General features: G+C 45.2%; 1 long non-coding RNA gene across 1 annotated transcript in view; it reads left to right on the top strand.

Annotated features, from left to right (window-relative positions):
- Window positions 1-7,669, top strand: part of LOC147677836 (uncharacterized) — a 114,363-nt gene extending 106,694 nt beyond the window's left edge. The window contains exon 3 of the long non-coding RNA XR_015302458.1: window positions 7,417-7,669. This is a non-coding gene — a long non-coding RNA (uncharacterized LOC147677836). The remainder of the gene's footprint in view (window positions 1-7,416) is intronic.
- The last annotated feature ends 19,310 nt before the right edge of the window (window positions 7,670-26,979 follow it).

The following is a 26,979-nucleotide window of genomic DNA, read 5'->3' as shown; positions in this document are numbered from 1 at the left end:
CCGACAGGCGGCTGTTCACCAACTTCTCAGCAACCTTACTAAGGCCCGGCAGCAGGGAGATAGGCCTAAAGTTGGCGAGGTCGGCGGGGTCCAAGTTAGGCTTCTTTAAAAGAGCCTTAACAACCGCCCCTTTCCAACTGGGGGGTACTACACCTTGAGTGAGGGACAAGTTTATAAGGTCCGTCACTGGGCCGCCGATGGTAGAGGCGACCTGTTTTAGGTATTTAATAGGTGCCGGGTCTTTCGGGGAGCCACTCTTCATGGTCCTCAAAATCGAGAGAACTTCCTCCATAGTGACAGTACCAAAAGGTCACTAAGTGGGTGGAGGCCATGTACAACCTCACCAACCCAAGATCCAGGCAATTCTGGCATGGGAAGCTCTTAGGACACTGACCCATTCAGTGCCATTCTTGGACTGACTGGGTATTACACAAGATTTGTGAAAGGGTATGGTACCATAGTGGCTCCATTGACAGAGTTAACTTCCAAAAAGCAGACAAGGAAAGTCATATGGTCTGATCAATGTCAGAAGGCCTTTGATACCCGTAAGGAAGCTTTGTGTTCAGCACCTGTCCGGAAGGCAAATGACTTTAGCAAGCATTATGCTGTCCAAACTGATGCTTCAGAACATGGGATTGGTGCAGTACTGTCACAGCTGAATGACCAGGGTCAGGATCAATCAGATGCCTTTGTCAGCAGGTGACTCCTCCCCAGAGAGCAATATTGGCGTGCCACTGAGAGGGAATCCTTTGCTGTGGTCTGATTCCTGAAGAAGCTGAGATCGTACAAGTTTGAGACTCACTTCAGAGTTTAAACTGGCCACTGGCCTCTCAGCTGGTTGATGCAGATGAGAAGAGAAACTTTCACACTGCTCAGATGGTATATCTCTCTACAGGGTATGACTTTACAATGGAAAACAGACTTGGGACTGACCATGCGAATGCAGATGGCCTTTCCAGGTTCTTCCAAGTAGATGATGAGAGGCACAATGAGTAACAGTTAGTCACTCATCACTGTTTATCTGGTGGGTGGGGGGAAATTTCCCTTTTTGCATGCTCACTACTCACATTTTTGGCCTGATGCTGCAAGTTTATCGATGGCTGAAAGAGCAGTGCGGCCTGCTAACCAGACCTCAGTGCCAGTTCTCCAACCCAGTGGTTCCCAAACTGTGTATCGTGGCTCCCTGGGGAGCCGTCAAGCCTAGCCAGGGGAGCCGCGCACCAAGCACTTTAATGCATTTAATGTTGAAGGGTCTGTTGGATTTCATTACGAGACATGAGGCTACCATTATACATATTTCTTTTAATGCAGTCCAAGCAGCCGCATACATCATAAAGTAAAAAGGTTTCAAAATAGAACATTAGGAACATCTAAAAGGCTCCAAGCAGATAGGTTCCTTACATTTTTACTGCTTTCTTAATAATGCCTTCTGTTATTGATTTCCTAATTATGCCTTAACTTGTTTATGGACTACCTTTCCTAACTCCCTCTGGCTTTTACCCCACTTCCCACCCTCCTTGCCTAGCCCGGTCAACCCGATCTCCAATTTACGGAGATTGGCCTCTGACCTTGCTTCCTTTCCCCACTCTTTTCTTCTACTGCTGTCTCAGCTTGCTTTTTGCTTTGCAATTGGTTCTAACCTGCGATGTGAGTTTGGCCTTGATCACCTAGTTTTGGCAACGTGCGTATGCTCTCGCGCTTCTGAATTGCTAGCGGGCCCTGAATACGGGCTCTCACCTTACCCGTCTCAGCTTTCCAATTTCGCCTTCCTTAGGGGTCGCACCACGAGGCTGGGCGTCCCCCTGCGACGTCTCTGTATTTTCGGAGAGTGCCTTTTGAGGAAAGAACCTTGCCAGCGCGCTCGTAGTGTCGCTGCGTTGCCAAGGTGCTTTCCTCATTTCTCGGCAATGCAGTGCTCGTTCCCTAGCAACGAGCTCAAGCTAATTGCACTCGGGCACATCGACAGTTGCTCGGCCCCCCGATCAGCTGGCAGTGTATCGAACGCCCGTTTCTGGCTGCAATTAACCATTTTTCATTTTAACGCTTTTTAGCACTTTAATTCGCCTTTTGCCATAGCTTTATTTTGTGGCTCTCTTCCTCTGACTCCCCCACCTTGGTGCACCTTACTCTCTCCCCCCTTTTCATGTTTGTTCTATTTTAATTTTTTAATAATATTAAAAAAAAATAGAGGAGATACTTATTAATTCAAAAAACATATAAACAAAAAAGGGATATAAACCTATTACCTTTTTATATCTATTTCTTTGACTTCTATACTATGTCTGATATAGACTCGGATGAGGCTAGCGGTAGCTAGCATGGATAATGAAGCATTCAAAAGCATGATCCATAATGAAATGAGATCTTGTACGTTGGAAACATTATCTAAAGTCATGGCATCAAAGAGATCACTCCCCTCTGAGAAGAATGATATTATTGAGGACCAACATACCCTACCTACTGATGATCTCATCAAAGTAAGGGGAAAAAGACTTAAAAAGATTAAGAATATTGATTATAACCCCAAGAGCACTATGGGAGGTCCAAGCACCTCAACGTTTATGGGAGGTCTCCACACCTCAAATACATCGGGTGTACTTGGCGGCACAACTCATAATGGTGTCCTCAGCGGCACAAAATATCTGGGTGTCCCTAGCGGCACAAAATATCGAAGTTCTCAACTTAATGACCTCCAATTGGGAGACAATGATTTTCAAGACGATGATGCCTCTGATTTTCCTGATGAATATGTCTTGGACTTAGATGAGGATGATCACGAGTTTAATTCTCAACCTTTTAAGGACAGTATTGTAGACCCATTAGGCGAAGAAATGTTTTCTCCCCTTAATATAAAACACCCTAGGAGCTCAGAATGGGTTCCCCAAAAACACTTGAGCAAATTCATAAAAATGGTTAAGGAACCCTTTGGAGAGAGATACTCTAAATTTACTAAGAGGTGAATGCTTCAGGCCCTCCATTGATGACAAAGCCTGCTGTAGTGTAGTTCCTATTTTCCCTATAGGCCCTGCGCATTGGAATAACATAAACAGCAGTGTAGACGTAGGAGTGCGGTCTCCCAGTTCTCTACTGACTATGTTAGACTTAATTGGGTTTGTACCAGCTAGCTCAGAGGTCACTGGTAACTTTCTTCACTGAATAGGAAGTGATCAGCTTCTTTGGCTCAGACAAGAAGGGATTCAGTTTTCCAACAACCGCATTAACATGACAACTTTGCTCCTCAGAATAGGAGTCAATCTCTAGAGTTGTGTGAAACAATAGACCGCTATTTCACTCAGTCAGTTGTGCAGAATTACTTTCACCACTATGCAGAGAATAGAGAGACGGGTGTTTTCAATAAAAGATATTATTTATTGAGCAGTCTACCTTCTCATGCAAGAGAAATGAATTGCCACAATTGCAAGACTTGTTATTATAAAAAGTGCATACAGTAAAAGGAGTATCACGAAATAATACTGTAAAAGCATGCGTATGGTTTCTTAGCCATAAGATGGTTAAAATGAATAAAATATATACATTCATATATACATTTGGCTAACGTACTCAACTGGTGCTTCTAACTACGCCTACCCCAATGTACCTGACCTAAGCCTAAAACGTGGGAGGGAGTAAGTAAGTAGCAGGTTTAGTTTTGCCAAGGGTTTGCTTCAAGAATTCTCTCTAAGTGTTTAGTCAGCACCGTACCTCTGGAATAGAATGTAGGAGGTCTGGTTTCTCCTCTCAGGACTCGATATTCCAGTCACCCGCAAGGGTAGGCTGGAAACGCCGGAGCTGGATTTTCTCGGCAGGAGAAAAGACAGCGTCTTTCTCAGCGCGTCAAGGAGGAGGGGCAGCGTCCGGGGACTTCTCGCATCTGCTGGGCTTTCTGCAAGGGGACAGCTGTTCTGGTCCAGTATTCACCACCACTGTGTTTGCTTAAGGCAACGTCGGTATTATTTATACCTGAAAGGTGCCGAGTTTGACGTAAGTTTTTGGACATAAGACGTCAATAAAGATGTCACTAAGAACTGGTCGTTCTTACAGTGCTCGTTAGGAGTTCTATTACAAATCAAAACAAAGCAAGCGGGGCTTTCCCAGGTTGCTGGAGGTTTGGTATGTCGAAAGAACTCGGTGTGCTATCTAGGAATCTAAGGAAGTGACTTCTGCTGTGTCATGGACTGCAAAGGCGACTTGCTAAAATATGGCTTTGAATATTATGCCATTATAGGGATATGTATTGATTATAGCCGTATAGGGGCATAAGGTCATGATATTGATCGGGGTCCTAGATAAAACACAACACTGCCAGACCCCAAATCTTAACCCCAAACGAATCAAATATCTTTTTAAGCTCGGGAGGGATCTCAGGAAAGGAATGGAGAGATCCCTTAAAGGTTGTCAAGATCAGGTCCTTGATATACTGGGTCCTTTAGCCAGGATCATCGATACAGCTGAAGATAGCCACATCAATAGCACACCCCTGGACACTGAAGTAATTAGAGGACTGAGCTAGAGGGTCTTAGTTTTATTGGGCAACACCAATGCCAGCCTCAACTCCAAGAGGCGAAGGGTGGTTTTCACCAGAATCAGTCCTAAATTGAGTGATCTGGCTGACAAGGAGCCCTCCCTCAATCCCAAGGGTTTACTTTTTGGTGAAGATCTTTTTAAGACTCTGGGTAAATACATATCTACCTTTACGCTGTTAGACAAGGCCCATCAAAATATGAAGAGAGTCTTTAACACCAATAACCTTTTTGGCAGGACCGGAAGAAGGGGCCTCTCTTCTGGTCGCTTCAACCGCAGCCCCTACACTATATCTAGAGGGTACGACGGAAGGCGTTACCACCCTCAATTTTATCCGCAAAGAGGAAGAGGCTTTCGCTCAAGAAGCTTCAGATCACGAGGAGCATCGAGTGACATCAACCCTCAAAGTAAGTACAACAATTCTTTCCCCATCCCCTTCTTTTTTCCCAAAGGTGGGAGGCAGACTAAAATTATTTTATTACAATTGGAAACTAATTACTCATGACTCATGGGTTCTGAATAATGTGAAAGGGTTTACAATAGACTTTATAGAAATTCCTATACAAACTTCTTTTCCCAGAGACATCCCCTCACTCTAGATCAGGAAAAAAAATAGAGGAGGAGATTTCTTCCATGCTTCAGAAAGGTGCAATTGTAGAAGTCCCTATGTACATGCTAAGATTTATAAGCACACTCTTCCTCATAGAGAAAAAGGACAAGGGTTGGAAGCCCATCATAAACTTAAGGAAACTCAACAAATATATTGTTTACAGACACTTCAAGGTGGAGGGCATCCATCTTCTGAGAGACTTATTGTTAGAAGGAGACTGGCTAGTCAATTTAGACCTAAAAGACGCTCCATTCCTATGGCCAAGGCTCATCAACCCTTTCTTCAGTTTATTTGGAAAACCATCTCTTCCAGTTCTAAGCACTCCTTTTCAGCCTCTCCACAGGCCCATGGTGTTTCACCAAAGTGATGAGATCAATCGCCTCTTCCTTAAGAGAAAAGAGTATTCGTCTCATCATATACCTAGACGATATCCTCATTTTATGCCAGGACCATTCTCAAATCATTCAAGACCTGAAGACTGTAATAGATCTTTTAGAAAGCCGGGGGTTCATCAAAAACAGAGAGAAGTCAATACTATCTCCCTCCAGGACTCTGGAATTCTTGGGTCTCACTGTGGATACCACAAAATGCCTTCTTCTACTCCCCTCAAAGAAAATATCCAACAGCGACTGGAAGCTCATCATCTGTTTTCAATTTTCTCAACAAAATATGGGGTCCTCTCCAAATAGATCTCTTTGCGAGCAGACTGACATTCCAATTGGAGAATTATTACAGCTGGATGCCCAACCCGGGTGCTCTAGCGGTTAACGCCTTTCTCCAATGCCGGAAGGGGACCAATGCGTACGCCTTTCCCCCATTGCCATGATCCAGAGAATCTTCCAGAAGGTGAGGCATCAACGCTGTTCCATTGTCCTAGAGACTCCCTTTTGGCCATTCCAAGCTTGGTTTCCCACTACACTGGAGCTAACTTATGACCTTCCTTTCCTAATTCCTTCCCTCACGGATCTTTTTACAGACGTAGACGGACAAATTCACCCGCTATTTCAAACAGGGAATTTGAACCTTCTTGCCTGGAGAGTGTCAGGAGATCCAATGATCTCTCAGGACTTTCCTCAACAGCTTCAACTCTCTTTGGAGAGTTGTGGGCCCCTGGTACACACTACCGGTATAACAACATTTGGAAAGTTTGGTTACGTTAGTGCTTGGAAAGGAATCTGGATTCAGTGGAAGCACCTATTATTGACATAGTTCATTTCCTTGTGGAACAATTCGAAAGGGGTCTTAGTTATAGATCTATCAATTGTTATAGATCGGCTATTTCTGCAGGACATGCTTTGGTCAATGATAAAACGGTAGGTAAAAACACCATTATTTGTAGAGTCCTCAAAAGTATTAGACTTAGGAGACTTCCTAAACCAAGATATCAATATCTCTGGGATGTTAAACTAATTCTTGATCTTTTCTCTAGCTGTCCTTAAAATATTAATTTGAATAGGAAAAATCTCTCCATCAAGCTCGCTACACTGCTATGCTCAGTATCTTGTCGTAGGGTCTCTGATGTTAAAGCTCTTGAAATCTCAAATAGATCCTACAACATGTTTGGAGTCAATTTCGAATTGTTTAGAAGAACTAAGACTATGTCCGATTCTATCGTCTATCCACTATTTGATCTATGCGAAAAACTTTGTGTTGTAGACTGTATGAAAGAGTACGAATGCAGAATGAATGCTCTTCGCCCTTCTGGTATGAATCAGTTACTTATCCCCTTCGTTAAACCTCACAAGGTTAAAATTGTTATGAATTTAGCAGGTATCGATCTAAAAATCATTAAAGTTCATGCGATCAGAGGTGCTATGGCCAGTAAATCCTTCTGGTCTAGTGGTAAGTTGGATGATATTCTTAAAGCTGCAGATTGGTCTAATGCTAGGAGTTTCGCACAGCTTTATTGTAAAACAATCGCTCATATGTCTGCTGAAGTCTTACAAAGTTACCAACATGCATAACGGTAGCCTCCGGTCTTGTAATGAAATTGCAATTCTCCTATTAACATGACTAGAGAATCTGGATTTCATTAAAGGCACGGAGGCTAACATTATTCCTCCCACCCTTTCCTTTGGTTGGTTATTTAAAGCATACAGTATATGTATATTTTAGAGTATTATATCTGATGTACTTGTGTTTATTGTATTCTTCTTGTTTACTTGAAGTTTTCTCATTTTATAAATGCTTGCTTTTTATTATACCTTTATTTAATTACATTGTTTTCCTCCTTATTTTAGCGTTTATTCTTCTTGAACTACTTATATCTTTCTCTTTTTTTTCAGATAATCTCTCATAACTTCATGATTTTGACCTTCGGATCGGATCTTTCATCGTTTTTCTTTTGTTTCATGATGGTTTAAAGAATTCTTTGGGCTCTTAAAATTTTATTGTACTTATCCTATTCTACACCACATTTAAAAGAGGCAAATTGTTATGTGCTGATGCCTTTTATATGTTCTTGATGTTCTATTCTGGAACCTTTTTCCTTTATGATGTACGCGGCTGCTTGGACTGCATTAAAAGAAATTTGCATAATATTAGCCTCCATGTCTTTAATGAAATCCAGATTCTCTAGTCATGGTGATAGGAGAATCACAATTCAGTTAAACGAATTAGACTTAAACACATGATGTCGATAATTTGTAAGTGACATGCCTAAAGCTGTAAACGTAGTGCTTAATTGATGCATGTTGAGGGAGATGACCTCCATATTTCACTGGATCCCCACATTCCAACATTCCCAAAGTAAGCAGAAGATGCCTGATTTATTTTGTTAGACTTGTTAATAGGTTTTTTTCCAAATGCATTTTATACCAATGCAAGTTATCAGGAAAGTATAGTTGTCCTGTCTATTAAACACACTAAGTATTAATAAGTATTGACATTTGTACTTGAACCATAGGTACTTCCAGTACACATTTCTATCAGTACACACACATTTCCAGACAGGCCTGTTTTCTCCTTGAGCACAGGGAAGTAAAACACCATACACATTTGGAAGCAAGAAAGAGGGACGTTTAAAAAAAACCTGAAGAATGTATTTTACTTACATTGATTTGGAGGCACTTTTAGGGAGGAGACAGCAAAAGTAAAGCTGTATGTGGTTTAAAAAATTGTGAGTCAGTCAGTCAGTCAGTCAAAAACTCTTTATTCGATTAATTAAAATCATAAAAGAAGCAACATTACATACATACAAAGTAAAAATATATATACATTTAAAAACAGACATCTATGTACATACATTCAATGCAGATTATATATTGCAACGTTCATGGGGTGTTAATTAATACAAAATATCTCCTATTGTAATTAAAAACCACTATTAAAACAATACAAATATTTAAAAATTCTGTTCCGCGGTTATGGGGAAGTGGTTTAGATCAATTTATCTGTAGGGTTCTTTTGTTTTTAACTCTGGCTGCAGCCACCAGAAAACTAGCTACGCTGAAGATAACTCGCACATTGTTCAGTAATTGCAAATACAGTAGTGCAGGCCTCACCTGCAGGAAACCCGCTTCTCGTAATATGGGCAACAAGAATTTATTTCGTGCCACCGCAAATTTGTCACAAAACATAATAAGGTGAAGGGTGTCTTGTGTCGAGAAGTTGTCGCAGGAACATGGTGGAGAATCAGCTGGCTTACCCCAATGTTGTTGATCTCCCAACACAAGATGTATAAGGTTAAATCTAAACCTTGTAAGCAAGAAGCGATGGTATGGCTTTGTTACAATCCTGAGGTAGGGTTCTATGTGGGGCGAGGACTGCAGAGCATAAATGCTTCTTACTCCTGATTTTTTGAGTTCTATCTCCTCCCTGTCTGCCTCAGCCATGATTCGAAAGTTCTGCTTAATCCATCCCAAGTCCTCTTTCTTGATACCCTCTGGGGTGGAAAACACGTCCAGACGTCCCAGCCTGACACACGCCGCTCTAACGTATGCCAGCCATGGGATGCTGAGTGCCTTGTCCAGAGCCAAACAGTCTTTAAGGATGAGATGATTAAGGGTAATGTCCTCATTTAGCCATGTCTTAGCCCAACAAATCAAAGGTGCTGCCTTAAGATGATCTGTGATATATCCCATTCCTAGTTCACAGTGTACTGCCATGGTTGACGATGAATGTGGTACTGCCAGCAGTGATCTAAAAAACTTATTTTCTACCAATTGAATTTTATCCACATTGGCATATCCCCAAATCGGTGCCCCATAAGACGCAATGGCCTGACACTTAGCCTTATAGATTTTGAGCATGGGTTCCATGGGTTTCGCTCCCAGTCTTTTAGCAAAATTAAGAAGCCCTGTGGTGGATCTAGCCACTATGTTGCTTTTGTGCTTCATCTGGGGACCCCAATTACCTTTCTCATCGAATAATACCCCCAGATACGTAAAGACTGGGACCCTTGCGACTTCCGCACCCAGGCATCTAAAGATATTAACATTCCTGGGCTTCCTGCCGGCCCCTGCAATCATGACATGGGATTTTTTACTATTGATTTTGAGGTCAAGGGCTTCCATAAATTTTCCAAAGCTGTCCAACAGCCTTTGTAGACCCAGACCTGTACGAGCAATGAGAACGGCATCATCAGCGTACAGGAGGACCGGGATACCCGTTCCACCTGCACTAGGGATGTCCGCACCAGCCTTAGCTAAAGATTTTTCCAGGCCATTTATATAGATCGTGAAAAGGAGGGGAGCCAGAATGCAGCCTTGTCTGACTCCCCGTCTCGATCTAAATTGATCCGTGCACCTGCCGTCCTGTGTGACCCTGACTGCCGCTGCTAGGTCCTGATGGAGAGAGGCTAAAAAATAGACAAGGGGAGCGTCAAGACCCATCTCTAGCAAGATACACCACAATTTAGAACGGTTCACCATATCGAAGGCTGATGATAAGTCCATGAACCCCAGATAGAGGAAGCCTTTCTTTGCCACTGTGTACTTGTTGATCAGGAGATAAAGATTAAGACACTGGTCCATGGTACCCCTGTGCTCCCTAAAACCGTACTGGAGATTTGAGAGGAACCCCCCACCGTCCAGCCAATCTCCCAGTTTCTGTAGAATGACTCTTCCCATGATTTTGACGGAAGAATCCAACAGGGAGATTGGCCTATAGCAGGCGGGGTCCCCACGGCTCCCTTTTTTGAAAATGGGCACGATAATTGAGGAGCCCCAGGATGGGGGGAAACCCACCAGTGCTGCAGCATTAAATACATTAGTTAGGATTTTAGCCCAAAAATGAGGATACATAATAAAAAGATCTGCAGGCACCCCATCCGGGCCTGGTGCCTTATTTTTGGAGGTAGCACGGATTGCCCTTTCTACTTCTTCTAGTTCAAATTTGATGGGAGAACTGGGACAGCTGTTGGTTGGGGGTACGCATGTTAGATCAGGCATGTCCAAGTCACCATAAATGTTCTTAAAATGCCCAAGCCAAACATCGTCCGAAATTACACAGTCTGTGTCTGGGCTGTCACTATCTGCAAAGAATGGCTGATTGATTATGGCCCAGAACTTCCTACTATCCCTTAACACATCAACCTCCTGTAGGCTATCCCAAGCATCCTCTTTGATTTTCAGTTTCCGCTGCAAAATTGCCAGTTTGTATTCCTTACGGAGAGTGGAAACCAAAATTCTATCTCTCGGGGATGTTTTAAGCGCCTCAAGGAGGGCCTCATGAGCTTTAGAGCAGGCGCTATCGAACCATCTATGGGCTTTCTTCAAATGTGACCCCCTCCCCTTGTTTAGATTAGCTGCAATTTGTTTACAAATGGCTGAGAAGGAGGTTATCGTTCCCACTCCCACAACATTATCATCTAGGCAGATGCCCATATGGGATTCAGTTGTGGCCGTCAATTCTGCAAAGAAGGCCTCGGGTATGATTTTGTCCCATTTTAACCGTCTGCCTTGATCCTTTGAGGAGATGGCTCGTAGTCCTTCCCTTCCCAGTGCCCTGGTGGTAATCTTTGCGCTTATGTCCAATTCTAGGACAAGGGGGTTGTGATCACTAAATGGAGATATAACTACTCTGTAGGCTAATATTATGGCCAGCAAAGGGGGTGACACAAAAATAAAGTCAATAACAGAGTTGACCCCCCTACCTGTGAAGGTAGGAGCATTCTCATTGCCAGTCTCCCTACCAGGTTCTAATAGATTCATACTGGACAGCAGAGCTTCCAGATCCTCTCCCCTCTTACCGTGTTCAAAATGAGGTACCTTGCTGTATAGTTGCCCATCTAGGTCATCCCCATAACAGTCCCATTTACAAGGGTGTATGTTAAAATCCCCCATGAGAAAAATTTCTAGCGAATGAGAGTGATTGACTTTGTAAACTGACAAAAATTGTTCTAGAATGTTAAAATGTTCAAGACCATCCATAGCATTATACAGGTTTATCAACATGTATTTCTTATTAGACCAGGACCATTCCAGGATGAGGAAATTATTTGACTCAATATGACATTTTCTAAATGACCCAGCAATGTCTAGGGATACAAGAAAAAGTAAGCCACCCTTAGGTCTTCCCATTGTCCCTCTGATCGCAGGGGTAGAGAAGCTTTGGAAGCCATCCAAAATGAAGCTAGGGTCTACATCCCAAGTTTCCTGAAAAGCCAGGATGTCAAAACTTTTTATAAAATGGAGCCAGATGGGGTCATCACTTTTAGATCTAATGCCCGCCACATTCCAACTTAAAAACTTGAATGGGTCTGTTGGGGTTATAAGGCATCCACTTTCCCTCCCCACACTTATAACTGTCTGGCCCAGTCAGTCGTTGGATTCCATCTGTGATAAAGGTGAAAACCTGTTACTAAGTTGTATCTCGCCCCTGGGTTGCACATTTATCGGGGAGGCTGGGAGTAGGTCCATAGATTCAATGTCCCCCATCCTAGTTGGGCTCTGTGCTAAAGCCCGCTGAGCAGTCATTCTAGCCTGGTATGTTAGATTACTTGTATTGCTCGGTATTGTGTGATGTAGAGGATGTCGGGGTGCTTGTCTCAGAACACCCGGTGGGGGATAAAAAAACCCGAGGGGAAGGGGTCTGATGCCTTTGTTGGTTAGCTCTGAACCATCCCAGAATAATCTTTCTGCACAATTCTTATTCTTAAAATTCACAACCACACAGTCCCCGGGAATGTTCTTTACGCGGCGCCCCACCCATCGTACCCTCCTTGCCATGGTAATTGCACTGGCTATATTAGCATCGCCTGAACTAAACTCATTGCACCACTGACTAGCTAAGTGCAACAAGTCAGCAGTGGACTCCCTATCCCCCTCTTTAACTGGGGGAACTCCAGTGAAGATGGCCACCAAAGGAGCAGCATCAGGAGGCAACTCCAGGCTGTAACCAGGGTGATGAGGATGTCTGCTATTAAACATAACCCGGCTGTCGCATGCATTTTTCTCCATCCTGGGGTTCAGAGGCTTGTCCCTTGCGCTTGGCTGCCCCAGTAAGCTAGTGCCCCCCCCCTCACTGGTGACCTGACTGGGAGTTGGGTTAGGATTGTCAGCTATAGATGGATTAGTAGATGTAACACCCGATTTAGTTAAGCCTCTCTTATCCCCACTATGTTGTCGCAATAGCTGATCGATTTTCTCACATTTGGAGAGAAGCCCTGCTACGCACGTGTTGAGTGTGTCCACAATATCCTTCGCTACAGATACCAATGCAGGTTCCAAGCGCTCAGTAAAAAGGTCCTCAATAAGTTTCCCAATTTGGCCCTTCATGCGAGCATCCAGTCTATAGGTATTTTCCATGTCTCTATTAGGCCTTCCCAGCGACCTTAGGTTTTTTTTACTCTTGTGTGCTCTTTGTGAGGTCACAGTGGGAGTGGGGGATATAGGTAAATGGGTAGTCGAGGCATCTAAAGGAGCTGGTTGTGCAGTGGGTGGTGGGGTCATTGCCCGGTTGGAGATAATGACATTTGGAACCAAGGGTATCTCCCTGTTATTGTCGGAACTCAGGGCTGGGTCTAGCTCGTCAGTGTTCAGTCCCAGTTCTTTCTCAGCATGTGCAATTTCTTTAGTCAAGGCCCCCACTGCTGATGTTAGATAAGAGATTATTGTTTCAGAGTGTCTGGGGTGTTTAGCTTTTGACCCTGCATCGTCTTTAGAGCCTACCTTTTTCCTTTTGCCCATCTTCCTCCTGGTCGTTAGGGGGGGGGGGGGCCCGCCCGGCCTCCTCTGGCCCCTGACGGCCACAGACGGCCCGCCCTCTGCCCGGGCTCCGCCCGGCGCGTCCCGCGCGCGTCCTCGCGGGACGGGAGGTGTTCCTGTGTTTAATAGCGCCCCCGGGCGCTGGCTCTGTCGTCACCGGTGAGCCCCGGGACACCTGGGTGCTGTAGTTTTTTGATGTGCTATGGCCGTTGCCCTCACGGCGCTGCAAGGGTTGCTGTAGTGACCTTTGCCGTTTCCCTCACGGCGGCGTCGGTGGCAGGTGAGTGCGCTGCTTTGCTGCAGCTGTTCCCCTCACGGCGCAGTTTCAGGCTTGTCCCCCTCTGAGCGCTCGGCGCTCCTGTGTTTAATAGCGCCCCCGGGCGCTGGCTCTGTCGTCACCGGTGAGCCCCGGGACACCTGGGTGCTGTAGTTTTTTGATGTGCTATGGCCGTTGCCCTCACGGCGCTGCAAGGGTCGCTGTAGTGACCTTTGCCGTTTCCCTCACGGCGGCGTCGGTGGCAGGTGAGTGCGCTGCTTTGCTGCAGCCGTTCCCCTCACGGCGCAGTTTCAGGCTTGTCCCCCTCTGAGCGCTCGGCGCTCCTGTGTTTAATAGCGCCCCCGGGCGCTGGCTCTGTCGTCACCGGTGAGCCCCGGGACACCTGGGTGCTGTAGTTTTTTGATGTGCTATGGCCGTTGCCCTCACGGCGCTGCAAGGGTTGCTGTAGTGACCTTTGCCGTTTCCCTCACGGCGGCGTCGGTGGCAGGTGAGTGCGCTGCTTTGCTGCAGCCGTTCCCCTCACGGCGCAGTTTCAGGCTTGTCCCCCTCTGAGCGCTCGGCGCTCCTGTGTTTAATAGCGCCCCCGGGCGCTGGCTCTGTCGTCACCGGTGAGCCCCGGGACACCTGGGTGCTGTAGTTTTTTGATGTGCTATGGCCGTTGCCCTCACGGCGCTGCAAGGGTTGCTGTAGTGACCTTTGCCGTTTCCCTCACGGCGGCGTCGGTGGCAGGTGAGTGCGCTGCTTTGCTGCAGCCGTTCCCCTCACGGCGCAGTTTCAGGCTTGTCCCCCCTGCTCAGACAGGTGTGTTGGCACATATGTCATGGGTAGAAATAGAGGTGCATGCAAATATTCTTTAAGCGCAGAAACACTTTGGCAATAGGGCCTACATTCATAGGGGTGCTATCTAGCACTGTAAATGGGATAAAAAAGTTTGAGAGGGTACTCTAAAAAAGGCACGGCAAAGAAGTGTAACTTGGAATATTTTATTAGAGGCGCTGCTTTAGTAACACAAAACACCCCATTGGGAGCTTTCTTCTGCTAACTATCTGTATCTTGAACCTCAGACCCGGGAAACGGATCCCTGTCACACTGGGGACCCGCGAGTGGAGCGGACTACATCCCCCAGAGGCGCTCACAGCGCACAAGCCAGCAGGAGGCATTTAAAGCATCATCTGGGCCCCCGCAGCGCGGAAGCACTCTTCTGCTAACTGTCTGTGCCCTCAGCCTCAGGCACCGGATCCCTGTCACACCTGGGAGCTGCGAGTGGAGCGGACGTCATCCCCCAGAAGCTCTAGAGGCACGCACAGTGCACCGGCCAGCAGGACGCGCCAGGAGGCGCCTTAAGCATCATCTGGGCCCCCACAGCGCGGGAGCTCTCTTCTGCTATCTGTGCCCTCAGCCTCAGCCCCGGGAACCAGATCCCTGTCACACCGGGGAGCAGCGAGTGGAGAGGACTACATCCCCCAGAGGCACGCACAGCGCACCGGTCAACAGAACGCACCAGTAGGGGCTTAAAGCATCATCTGGGCACCCGCAGTGCCGGATCTCTCTTCTGCTAACTATCTGTGCCCTCAGCCCCGGGAACCGGATCCCTGTCACACCGGGACTCACGAGTGGAGCGGACTACATCCCGCAGAGTCCTCAGAGGCACGCACAGCGCACCGGCCAGCAGGACATGCCAGGAGGCACTTAAAGCATCATCTGGGCCCCCGCAGTGCTCAAGCTCTCTTCCGCTAACTATCTGCACCCTCAGCCCCGGGAGCATAATCTGGGCCCCCGCAGTGTGGCACGCATGCCGGCATGCCCGGGCCGCTCCCAGTCAAAGCCTGGGCCAAGGGCAGGCCTGTCTGTGCCCGTCAGCAGCTGGCAGAGGCTGGGCCCCCTCTCTTGGTTTCATCACACAGTGAGTGGAGGTGCTATTCTGGGACATTACTTGTACTGACTGCTTTACCACTAGCAATAGCTATTGGCTACTGCCCTTTGTGGCTAGCAAAACTAAACTATCTGTGGGAGATTGCATATAATTTGGATGTTGAAAATGGGGAAAAGAAAATTACCCAGCAATATTTCAGAGAAACCCATTAGCAAGCCAAAAGATGTGAATATGATCCTCCTAAACTATGTTACGGGGCTGTGGGTGTGATTGAAAAACAGATATCCACAGTAGAAGAAACATTAAGTATAGAATCGCAGGGGTTAACATCAAATAGTAAAGCCAAAAATACATCTGGCAAGGGGTCTGTGGAGGAACTTACAGACGAAAACTCGATTATAGGGAAAAGCAGAAATGGATGCACCCAAGTTGTTATTGGTGATATTGACAATATCTCTATCAGCGATCAGTATGCTGATACCCTACCAACGTCCAAAGACCCTGTAACCCAACGATAATGAAGAATCCCGAAACCATCCAGGTAGAAACACACCAGGGTTTCCCCTGTGAAAGGTCCGTCTAAGACCATTCCCAATAAACAGCAGGGGAAAAAAGGTATTTTTCAGAATCAAAAGGGAAATGACAAAGTACCGCGTTCAAAAAGCAACGCACCCCCTATAATCGAAACCAACAAAATATTAAATCTGATTACAGAGCTAATAAGATATGTTAAACAGTCTATATTGACCCTGGAAACTAGACTGGATCAAATTGAAAGAGGCCTAGAGAAAGTTATTGGAAATCAGAACATTATACTCAAAAATGAGAACCTATGTAGACTGGGCACTACTAACAGTGCAATTACTACAATCAGACACCAAAGCTCAAATACTAATCATAATTCTCAGGGAGCAGTGGGAGAACTGGGTGAAAGGGACGGGGCACCAACAAAACCAGCTGTAAACACGCATTGTAGTCTAATACGAGGGAAAGAAGGGGCAAGCTAGACAGGCAAAAGAGCCTCCGAGATACTTCGGGTGGAAAGGCAAGTACGTGAACCGCAATTAAGAACAAGCCTAACAACATCTAATCCTCATGATAGTTCACGTAATGTACATAATCTGAATTTACCCCCGGATGCAAACCCCTTCACCGTGATTCTAGCAAATGTCCCGGCTCCCTCCCCAGGAGAAACTGAATCATTGATTACATTAAGGAAAAAAGCTATTCACTGCCTAGCAAACAGAGTAGGCCTGACCACGGAAATGTTTAGAGCTTTTACGATGGTAAGGCGTGTTCCCTGGGTAGGAAAAAGTAGGAAAACTCTGCAAGGGATTGTGTTGTTCTCTCTTTTGGTTTGCCGTCCCTGGTAAGGGAAGTGTTAACTAGAGCAGGAGAGATAAATATTACTGATACAGGCATTAATGTCCTCCCTCTCAGTTATTTTTATCAACCTAATCTCTCCAACTGGCAGAAAGATAATCACTCCATAACACAGCCTACTGATCAAATGTGTTATAACTTGGAGGTGTCAAATAGATTTGGGCCCCTTCGATCATTAGATGAAAACGATTGACTACCTGTAGAGGAAGATCATAATCCTGGTACGAAGGGTCATAAAATCAAATGGTCTATGAGTCATGTGGAACAAATTATAAAACAGCCCGGAGCATAGACTGGAGGGAATACATAGATGTTAAGGAAGGAGTTACTGGGCTGGGCACCGGGACTAGTGGAATATTAGAGTCCAGCATTACTAGTGACCCAGGCCGAGATGAGAGGCCAGGGCATGAGTCAGACTTCAAGTCCGAATCAATTCCCAAATTAAACTCCCCGAAGACTAGACTATTAGTGTGCTCTTTTGGAATATAGCAGGCCTCCGAAACAAAGTGAATGATTTAGTCTGGCTCGATTTTATTGATACATTTGACATCCTGTGTTTTCAGGAGACCTGGTTGTTAGAGGAAGTAAATGTATATGGTTATAAGACATATCATATGCCAGCAATACAATCAACACATGGTAGACATAAGGGAGGGGGATCTGCCTTTATATTTCAAATTTGGTGGAGGACCTAAAAATTGACCTGATAAAATCGGCAATATTTTACCAGATAGTATCAATTCACTTGGACCCTAATTGTATATTGATTGTAATAAATGTGTATAACAATATAGGAAGGAGTCAGTTGGGGGACATTTTAAGACCGCTCAGCAATGATGTTGGTAATTTAAGGGCTCCTAAAAGTACAGATATGTTTACTATTTGGGGGAGAGATTTTAATGTTAGTGTATGCCCTATAGCAGGGCTTGATGTTTGTGGTTTAAAAACAAAAGAGGATGATCCTCTAATACATTTTGAGCATTCGGAAAGGGGGAGAAATGTAATGAAATTTTCTTCTCTCATGATTATGGCTTTGCTAATCAGATGTGTTCCCCTGTATTGGATTTCGATTACACCTTCATTGGTAGAGGATTCCAATCTATAATTGGAGTTCAAAAGTACTTTATTCGTTTTTTATACAAAACCATAAAAGTTCATGTTACAATAAAAATAGCATTCCAGGCTATCAATTAAAAGTTATACAAAACAAGATACAGTTTATGAGAAACCGGCTGTTCATGACGTTGGTTATTCAGCTATTGCACGGTCAAAGGGAAGCAGAGGATAAAAGGTTTGACTCTTAACGGTCTTACATATCCAGACATTTCCTATACTTCATAGTACATATTAAAAAAAACAGCCACATGAGGTATAATTTCTGGGATCAGCATTTGTAAATAAAATAACGCAGGCCGGGCTTGTACAAAGTTCATCCTTTTTAAAATAGGTTTAAGATAAAAAGTCATGGGGAATTCATAATATTTACAGAAAAACAAAGTGAAGCAGATCATGTGGAGGCTGGTTGTCGCAGCCACAGGGTGCTAACAGCATCCCCTTGTGGCACCCTCTGGGGACTGCCAATAAAAGATGAAACAAGTTAAACCTGAACCTAATTAAAAGAAAGCCCTCATATGCTGGTAAGGGCCAGAGTAAGTATTGCTCCTCGGCGGTGAGGTTTTTAACAATAAATGGAGGTGCACAATTGGCTTCAATAGATCCCTATCCTCTCTGTCCATTTTTTGTGAGTGATAAATTACTGTTTTATGAATATGAGATCTTTACTCGTTATTCCAGCCGGGTTTAAAAATAGGTCAGGTCGCCCCTCTTTGCAAAAAGTGTCTTTAATGTATCTCAGCCAAGGTATTTTGGACATATTGTCTAGGCTCATGTTTTCTTTTAACAAGCTATGTGTTGGCACAAGGTGTTTGTTGAGCCAACATTGCAACCAGAACATTAGGGGTCGAAGTGACAGAGTATCGCAGATAAAGGGCATCCCGGTTTCTTTGTGCACTGATGTGTTCGGGGTTCCCTGCGGGACACACAAGAGTTGTTTTAAAAATTAATTTTCAGCAATCTGTAAACACTCATGGTTACTGTAACCCCAGAGTTCACTCCCATAGGTGGCTATCGTGATGCACTTGGAGCGATAGACCTTCAAGATGGCCGCCACCGGTCTGTTGCCCATTCTAGCTGCAAAATCAAAAAGCGCAGCGTTAGCCCTGGCTACTTCTCCCCTTTTCCTGTTCATACATGCAACCCAGTTCAGCAGTTGGTCTAGGAGTACCCCCAGGTAAGAAAAGGAAGTGCATATGGGTACCCGAATTCCATTAACCCTGAATAAATGCTGTTTTCTGGCTGCCTTCCCTACCTGCAGCACATAGGATTTAGTGTTGTTAATGTGTAGATCTCGTGTTAACATGAATCCATAAAAGGCGTCCAATAGTGTTTGTAGCCCTTTGGGGGTGCGGGCTAGGAGGACGGCATCGTCGGCATACAGTAGGACTGGCAGTCCCCGACGTCCCACATACGGGTAATCCGCCCCCGTCTTAACCAGGTGTTCTTCTAGGTCATTGATGTATAAGTTAAAAAGAAAGGGGGCCAGGATACACCCTTGCCTTACCCCCGTCTGGTGCTAAAACTTCGTGTGACCTTGAGGTCCCTGGTGTATCTGACGTTAGCCTTTGTGTCGCTATGTAGGTCCATTAGGAAATTCACCAGTTGTTGCTATACCCCCATGGCCTCAATGGACTGCCACAGCTTTCCCCGGTTGACACAGTCAAAGGCCGAGGAAAGTTCCATGAAGGCCATGTAAACTGTTCCTGGTCGTGCGATGGTGTATTTACCCAGGGGTAGGTAGAGGTTGAGGCATTGAGCCATGGTGGAATGCCCTACGCGGAACCCGTACTGTATGTCGGAGATGATCTTATTCTCTTCTGCCCAGGTGGACAGCCTCTTCAGGATAACGCCCCCTAGGACTTCTACAATGGAGTCTATCAGGGAGATAGGCCTGTAATTTAGTGTGCTATTTCGATCTCCCTTTTTAAATACAGGGACTATTGTTGATAGACCCCATGAGGCTGGACAAGCCTTTTCTGCTGCAGCATTTCCCACAGCTGTAAGGATTGGGGCCCAAAGTGTTGGATCTGATTTATAAAGGTCTGGGGGGATACCATCTGGGCCGGGGGCCTTTTTGTTGGAGAGGTTACTTATTCCCTCCAGTAATTTACCTACTGAAAATACCAACACCTCCTGCCCTAGCCTCTCATATGAGAGAGCTAGTTGTACGTTTTTGTCCTTGAAGATGGTAACAAAGTGGTTCACCCATTCCCCCTCCATGATGTTTGACCCCACTACACTAGCCTCTGCCGATACTAGGGGTGATTGGTTGATTGTACTCCAGAACCTAGAGCTATTAGATAGGGTCAGGGGATTTAAGAGTTCCTCCCTTAACGCGTTTTTCAGCTCAGATTTCCTTTTTGTCAGCACCTTTTTAAAAGTTAATCGAAGCGAGCTGATCAGGACTTTGTCTCGGGGAAGTGTTTTAAGGGCCTCTTTCAGGTCTCTTGCTGCTTTGGAACAGTTGTTACAGAACCACTTGGGTTTGTCCAAAGTGGTTTTACCCCCCGTACCTCCAACATCTTTCCTACATTTCTGGCAATGTTCTCAAAGGCTGTAAGGAATCCTTTGCTCTCAGGATTGGGTCTAAGACAAATTGTGAAGTCCTTTTCACAAGCCTTTTTTTATTTTTCATGGAATTCGGCCCGTAACACCGTGTTCCATTTTATTCATCGCCCGCCGTTAATGGGTTGCAACGCGTTATCTTGTGTTATGTTATCCTTTTTTGTTTTTTTCATGAGATTCCCTCCTAGCAAGACACAAACTGGGTTGTGGTCACTGTAAGCACTGGGGGCTATTTGAAAACCTAATAAGAATATCATTAGGTTTCTATCAACTAGGATGATATCAATAAAGGTGCCGTGGCTTCCTCCTTTGAAAGTAGGTTTTTTTTGTGTTGACATCGGGGGGGCAACGTTCATAGAGAACAGAAGGTCTTGCTCATCTAATAGGTGATTCAGGACATTACCCTGGGTTGTGTGTTCAAAATGGAGTCCCGATGACAGGGGACAGCCCATGTCCGCTAAAGTGTATAACATGGGGTCGCCACATAGGTGGACGTTAAAATCCCCAGCAAGCATCAGGTTCCTTCTAGTAGGTCCCCCACATTGGGTGATAAAATTATGCAATTCGGTAATCCTGCAGCCCTCACCCAGACTGTTAGCGTTGTAGAAGTTAATCACACACATGCTTTTCTCTTCTTTCCCCAACAAGATGGCCTGGAAATTTTTATTGCCTGAAGGGAGGACCTTAATATTGCATCTTAATGCCAGGGAAAAGAAAATGACTAGGCCTCCTGAGGCCCGCCCACTTCTGGAGCTTGTTGTCGGAACATAGAATGATTTGTAGCCCTCAAGTGCGATGTTACAATCAGTTGCCCAAATCTCCTGAATACAGATGATGGAGTAATGTTTTACAAACTGCACCCATGAGGGGTCAGAGGCCTTACTTGCAATCCCTGCTATGTTCCAGGAGAGGATGTTGTATTCTAGGTTACCCTCCTTGGCCACCCCGGTGCTTGCACTAAATGTGCCAAGCCGCGTTATTCCAGTAGTGTGGTCGTCACAGTCCCCGACTATTGTCGATAAACCCATTGGGCCCGCATTATTCGAAGCAGTATCAGCGATTAACGCCGCGCTGCCCCTGGGTAATGCGGGACAGTCAAGCTGAGGACCAAGGCCGTAGAGAGAGGAGGGTAGATAGAGGAGCCACTCAGTCAGTCACAGTCATTAAGACCTGAAAGGATGTTGAATCTGTTTGTGACCTCCATATGTGAGATAGTTTCCGATCCACCCCTCATTTCTCCCCTGAACGACCTGACCGGAATTGTATTCCAACCATCTATTCCTTTTCTATACATAGTAGGGTACATCCTGTTCCTGTTATTAATGGCTCGAGCTTCCCCTGGTCTATAAAAGAACACCAGGGGTAGAATTTCTATGCCTTGTCCCCTCGGTGCAGTACGTGTCTCTGCCTCCTTCAAAATCTTTTCCACAGGTAGCGTGCTGTTAAAATTTACTACTATGCAGTCACCATCTCTGATTTTCCTAGTACGGCCCACCCACGATACTCGGCGTGCCATGATTATATTGTGCCCTATGTTTTGGCCACTATTGGTGTTATTAGCTAGCCAATGGGTGACTTTATTTTTAATCTGCGGAAAGTCCTCCCTCCCCCCCAGTGGCAAAGGTGGAACGTTCCCCAGTACTATTACTAGTGGGGTACTCTGAGAGGGCAGGTGCAGAATGGATCGATTACCCACACCTTGGGTCGTGCTGTTGTGCTGTGTGGGTCCGTTAGGCTGTGTGGCTGATTGGAGGACCTCTACTGAAGGTAGTTTGGGGCCCCCCGGTACATTACAGCAGCCTCCGAGGTTTTCCGGATTACCCTTTCTGTCGGCTCGTGTTATGTCCCTTATGTACAGGTTTCTAGTAGGTGGTGCTTTGGGTGATTGGGTGACAGTAAATTTAGTTAAATTGTTGATACCATTCCCTAAGCTTAGATGTTGTTCATCTCTTAACGACCTCTTGCTACCCACTAACTTTTGAAGCAAGTGATTGTTATCTACAGTGATTTTCTGTAGCTTTTCTAAGTTTGCGTTAACCACTCTAAGTCTCTCAGTGAGAGGGAGTGTAAACGACCTTACCAGGTGTTCTACCTGTCCAATCAGGCTATTTTCTCCCTGAGTAATCAGTGATGGTCTTTTTGGCAGGGGATGGTGCCTAGTGTCAAACGGGGCTGGAGCACTAATATGCTGAATAGGGGCTTGTGTTTGACTGCTGGTTCCTGGGGAGTTGGTCTTTTTAACCACAAGCTTAGGGATTTTTGCCCGTTTGCATCTTGGGCCGCCCCCACACCGTTTTCTTTTCCCTGGTTGTTTGCTGCGGGTTGACGTTGTCTCAACTATGGGACATACTTTGGTATTTATGGGGGGGTGTTACCCTGTTTTTTGTCAACTTTGCAGGTTATGCTATCCTGTGTGCTATTCCCCAATGTGATAATGCTTTGCTCTTCCGAGACGGTACTAGTTTCTGATAGCCCTAAATCAATGAGGCGTTGGCTGACTCGCCTCTCGGGGGTTACACTATTCAAGATACTGCCCAAGGATGATCTTTTGGCGCTAAGAAATTCGGATGATAACCTTTCCTCGGTGATTGCTATTTCTCGTTCCAGGACAGCTACTGCCCTGGTGAAATAACCATCTAATGTACCAGTGATGTTTCCCCCACAAGGTTTGGGTGGTAATGATCCCCCATTTTCATTACTACGGACCATGATCTATCTTGGGGGAATTTATAAACTAAGGGGAGACAGTAATAACAATGTCCAACAATCAGTGATTACTTATACAGTTAGTTACAAAACCGGATTAATATCACCTGATCTATGTTGGTTACAGAGTCCGAGGATTTAGGGGGGTGGCCCGGCCCGGCCTCCTTTGGCCCCTGACGGCCACAGACAGCCCGCCCTTTGCCCGGGCTTCGCCCGGCGCACACCCGCGTGTGTCCCGCGCAGCGGTAGGCCCTCCTCCAGATATAGGGCAGTTGGCGGGTTGTGGGCGGGGCTGGCAATCAAGGCGGGACAAGGTGTCAATGGTCTAGCTGGGACTCCTGGGATAATGAGTCCCTGCTTGCGCCTGCCTCAGCCCTCGCGTTGGTACTCTCTGCCCCGCTGTCCCTTCTCAGCTGTTTAGGCACGGCTGTGCTCCCAGTGTCTGCAGGCGGCGAAATGTTGCGGTGTCCAGATGTCCCGTTAGCGGCAAGGTATGGCAGCGTTCCTCGTTCAGTATCTCCCCCAATCTATAATTGATTTTATAATAGTCCCAAACTGTTACGCTAACTGCTACAAAACCCACCGAAATGTTATGAGCGATCATTGCCCCTAAGTATTGATATAGTTTTGCCAAATGCTATTGATCAGCAAATACATAATAAACTGGACTGGACACAAAGTATATCCCTGTCCCGCCAAAATGGATACACTTTACGCTGGGCTAGTTACAACAACCCGGTCGAGATGAACAAGCAAATTATATCTAAGGCTTATGAATCAATTTTAGTATGTTTGCAGGAAGGTACTTCTCATGAAAAGATCTTGAGTACATTTTCCCAGATCACTTTGACCATTCAAAAATCTGCTTAGAATTGAAAACAAGGGTATTCGTAACTGTAAAAATGGGTGGTTTGATTCAAACTGCACAAAAACAATATACCAGATTAAAAGAGGCCCTTCACAGGACAGAAAGAGATCAGGGAGAGATTAGCAAATGCAGAAAGTCTTACAACTTGGCAAGAAAAACCTGAAAGAAAGAGCTAAAAAATCAAGCATGGGTTACCCTCCACGAAGCATCACTGAGTAAGGACTGCTCCTTGTTTTGGTAGGCTGTGAATGCACCGTTTTTTTAGTAAAAAATATGTTGCGATAATAGCGGTCGCAATAGACGTGAAACATGGGTAGACTTCTTTTCAAAGGTCTATAGTACTCAGGGGAATGTGAAAAACATTCCAGATTCTTCAAATCAACTGGGGGAAATCCTACCATTTTTTCCTCGATTGAACTCCAAATCACTCATGATGAGGTAACTGGGGCAATAAATGCAAGTAAGGGCGTTAAGGCCCCAGGTCCTGATGGGCTGCTGATTGACCTATTTAAATCAATTCCATTACTATGGTCACAGCTGATAGCGCGAGTTCTCCAAGCCAGTTGTGCGAAAGGCTTCATTAAGACCTGGTCAGAGTCAGTAATAATACTGATTTTTAAAAAAGGGGACGGAAAATCCGGCGTGTTATCGCCCGATATTTCTACTAGACTCCTTGATGAAGGTAATGGGTAGGGTGGTTCTGGATAAACTGCATACCTGGGCAGAAGAGAATAATATCATAAGTGATGTGCAATATGGTTTTAGACAGGGGCTAGGGACAAACTAGCAGGTTTTAAATCTTAGTATTTTAATCGGAAAGTACACTTAGGCAAAGGCTGGGAAATTTTATGTGGCATTTGTAGACCTCACTGCTGCATTCGATTGTGTTATACACAATAAATTATGGAATATCTTAACAAATCTGAAGATCGATCCGGTATTGGTACAGTTCTTAAAACAACTTTATTCTGGGGCTACTGCTAAAGTGCGGTATGGATCCAAGGGGGAATGTACCTCGCCATTTAACACGGAGTGGGCTGTGAGACAAGGCTGCGTTTTGGCACCGTTCCTGTTTTCTTTATATATCAACGCTCTGGAACAGGAACGTGAATTGAAGGAAATGCGAGCGATCCACCATGTGTCAATAAACGGCCAATAGTCTCCCTGCTCTATGAAGATGACGCAGTACTTATTGCTCGCACACAGTTAGGTCTGCAGAAGCCCTTGTGACATATACTAGCTTCATGGATAATTTAGGATTAAAACTAAATGCAAAAAAAGTTTGTCATGACCTGCGGGCGAGGGAGAAATAAATGTAATAGCCTCCCTTTAGGGGACAGCAGTGTAGAGACTATAAATATTTTTACTTATCTGGGCGTTTTATTTGTGCAAACAGGTTCCTGGGGTCCTGCGGTGAAGAGTAGGAGTCAACTTTTTATGACGTCGACTGCAGCTGTTTAAACTTCTCCCAAAAAATGGGCAAAAGACCCCCAGGTATTCTTCTTAAGATATACCAAGCAAAGTGTATAAGTACTGCGATATTTGGGGCGGAATTTGGGGGTTTTAATGAATTATCCCGGATTCAACATGTGGAAAATGCATTTTTAAGGGTTCATTTTAGCAGGAGCAGCTAGTTCCCAAGTTTTTAACTGTCATAGCGAGTTGGGTATTCCTTACATTACATCTCCGATGTTATTAAGATGCAACATGTACTACTCTGGCACAGAGTCTGGACCACTAGTAACACAGGTTTAAACAGAGAGATAATTAAGGATGCAATTAACCTGGACCATGCAAGTAAGATTTGCTTGGTTGCATTACGTAAAGAAAATCATGATTGATCTAGGGCACTTAAATTACTATACTACTCCAGAGAATATGAATTCTATCTCTAGGAAGGAGCTTTAATTAACCTACCTGACCCACCTAGAGTCACTTAGAGCTGTCTTGGAGATGAACAAAGGGATGGTAGCCCAGCATCAATTGACATTGACTACATATGACATATAACCGTATCTTTTATGCTGTACAGAGGGGTACGACAGATATGTTTTAACTCGATTCAGGTTTGGAAGCTTCCATCGATTAGTTAGTTACCCTGAGTGTAACGATTGGTCTAGAGAACTCTGCCTTTGCCCATGTGACAATGTGTCAGTACAATCCACTATACATGTGACCTTGTTCTGTAAATGTTACGCAAAGGAAAGAGCTAGATGGATCCTACCATTGTCAAAGCTGGGGGGTGGAGTCAATGTATTTTTTTTTTAAAGAATTTTTATTGCAGATTCATAGACAAACAATGATTCACATCGACCTTCCAATTTCTGACCATCGTAAGTCCCTGGCCAGTAGTAAAATTGTACACAGCCATTCAGCCCACATCCCGGAGGCCGGGCGGCGTTAATTACAGGACTGTCGGAGATACCAGACAAGGACATAAAAAAAAACCCAACACCAAACCCTCTCTCAGCGAGGCAACTGGTCTACAAACAATTTGGCTTCTGCTTTTCTATAACTCCCAATCCCCTCCCCCAACTACGATCCGCCGAATGCAGTGTACCCCGTTAGCGCCTGCTCATACTACAAACGCGACTCAACCACATTCAGTAAACTTTCGTAGCGCCCCTTCACTGAAATCTCCTGGCCTAATACATTCAATCAGTCCCACCATTCAATGGAAAACTGTGTCATGGGAGTCCCCCACCTTCGCCCATATCTGAGTGTAAGCCTCGCTTGGATCTCTCATTGGCCACGTCGGGCGCCTCCCCAACCCTCCCTTTAAGCCCTCCCCCCCCAACTGCTGCTGATTTGGACCATATCTATAAACTCTCTGTTGCGATCTGAGGGAGCCTACTTTACGTGCCTCCACATCCCATGGAACCTCCTACACTGACCATCCCCTAGGGTTCATCT

Source organism: Lissotriton vulgaris, chromosome 12 (assembly GCF_964263255.1).
Source record: "Lissotriton vulgaris chromosome 12, aLisVul1.2, whole genome shotgun sequence".
Lineage (NCBI taxonomy): Eukaryota > Metazoa > Chordata > Amphibia > Caudata > Salamandridae > Lissotriton > Lissotriton vulgaris.
The sequence above is the reverse complement of the archived record's forward strand: the minus strand, read 5'-3'. Positions and strand labels throughout refer to the sequence as shown.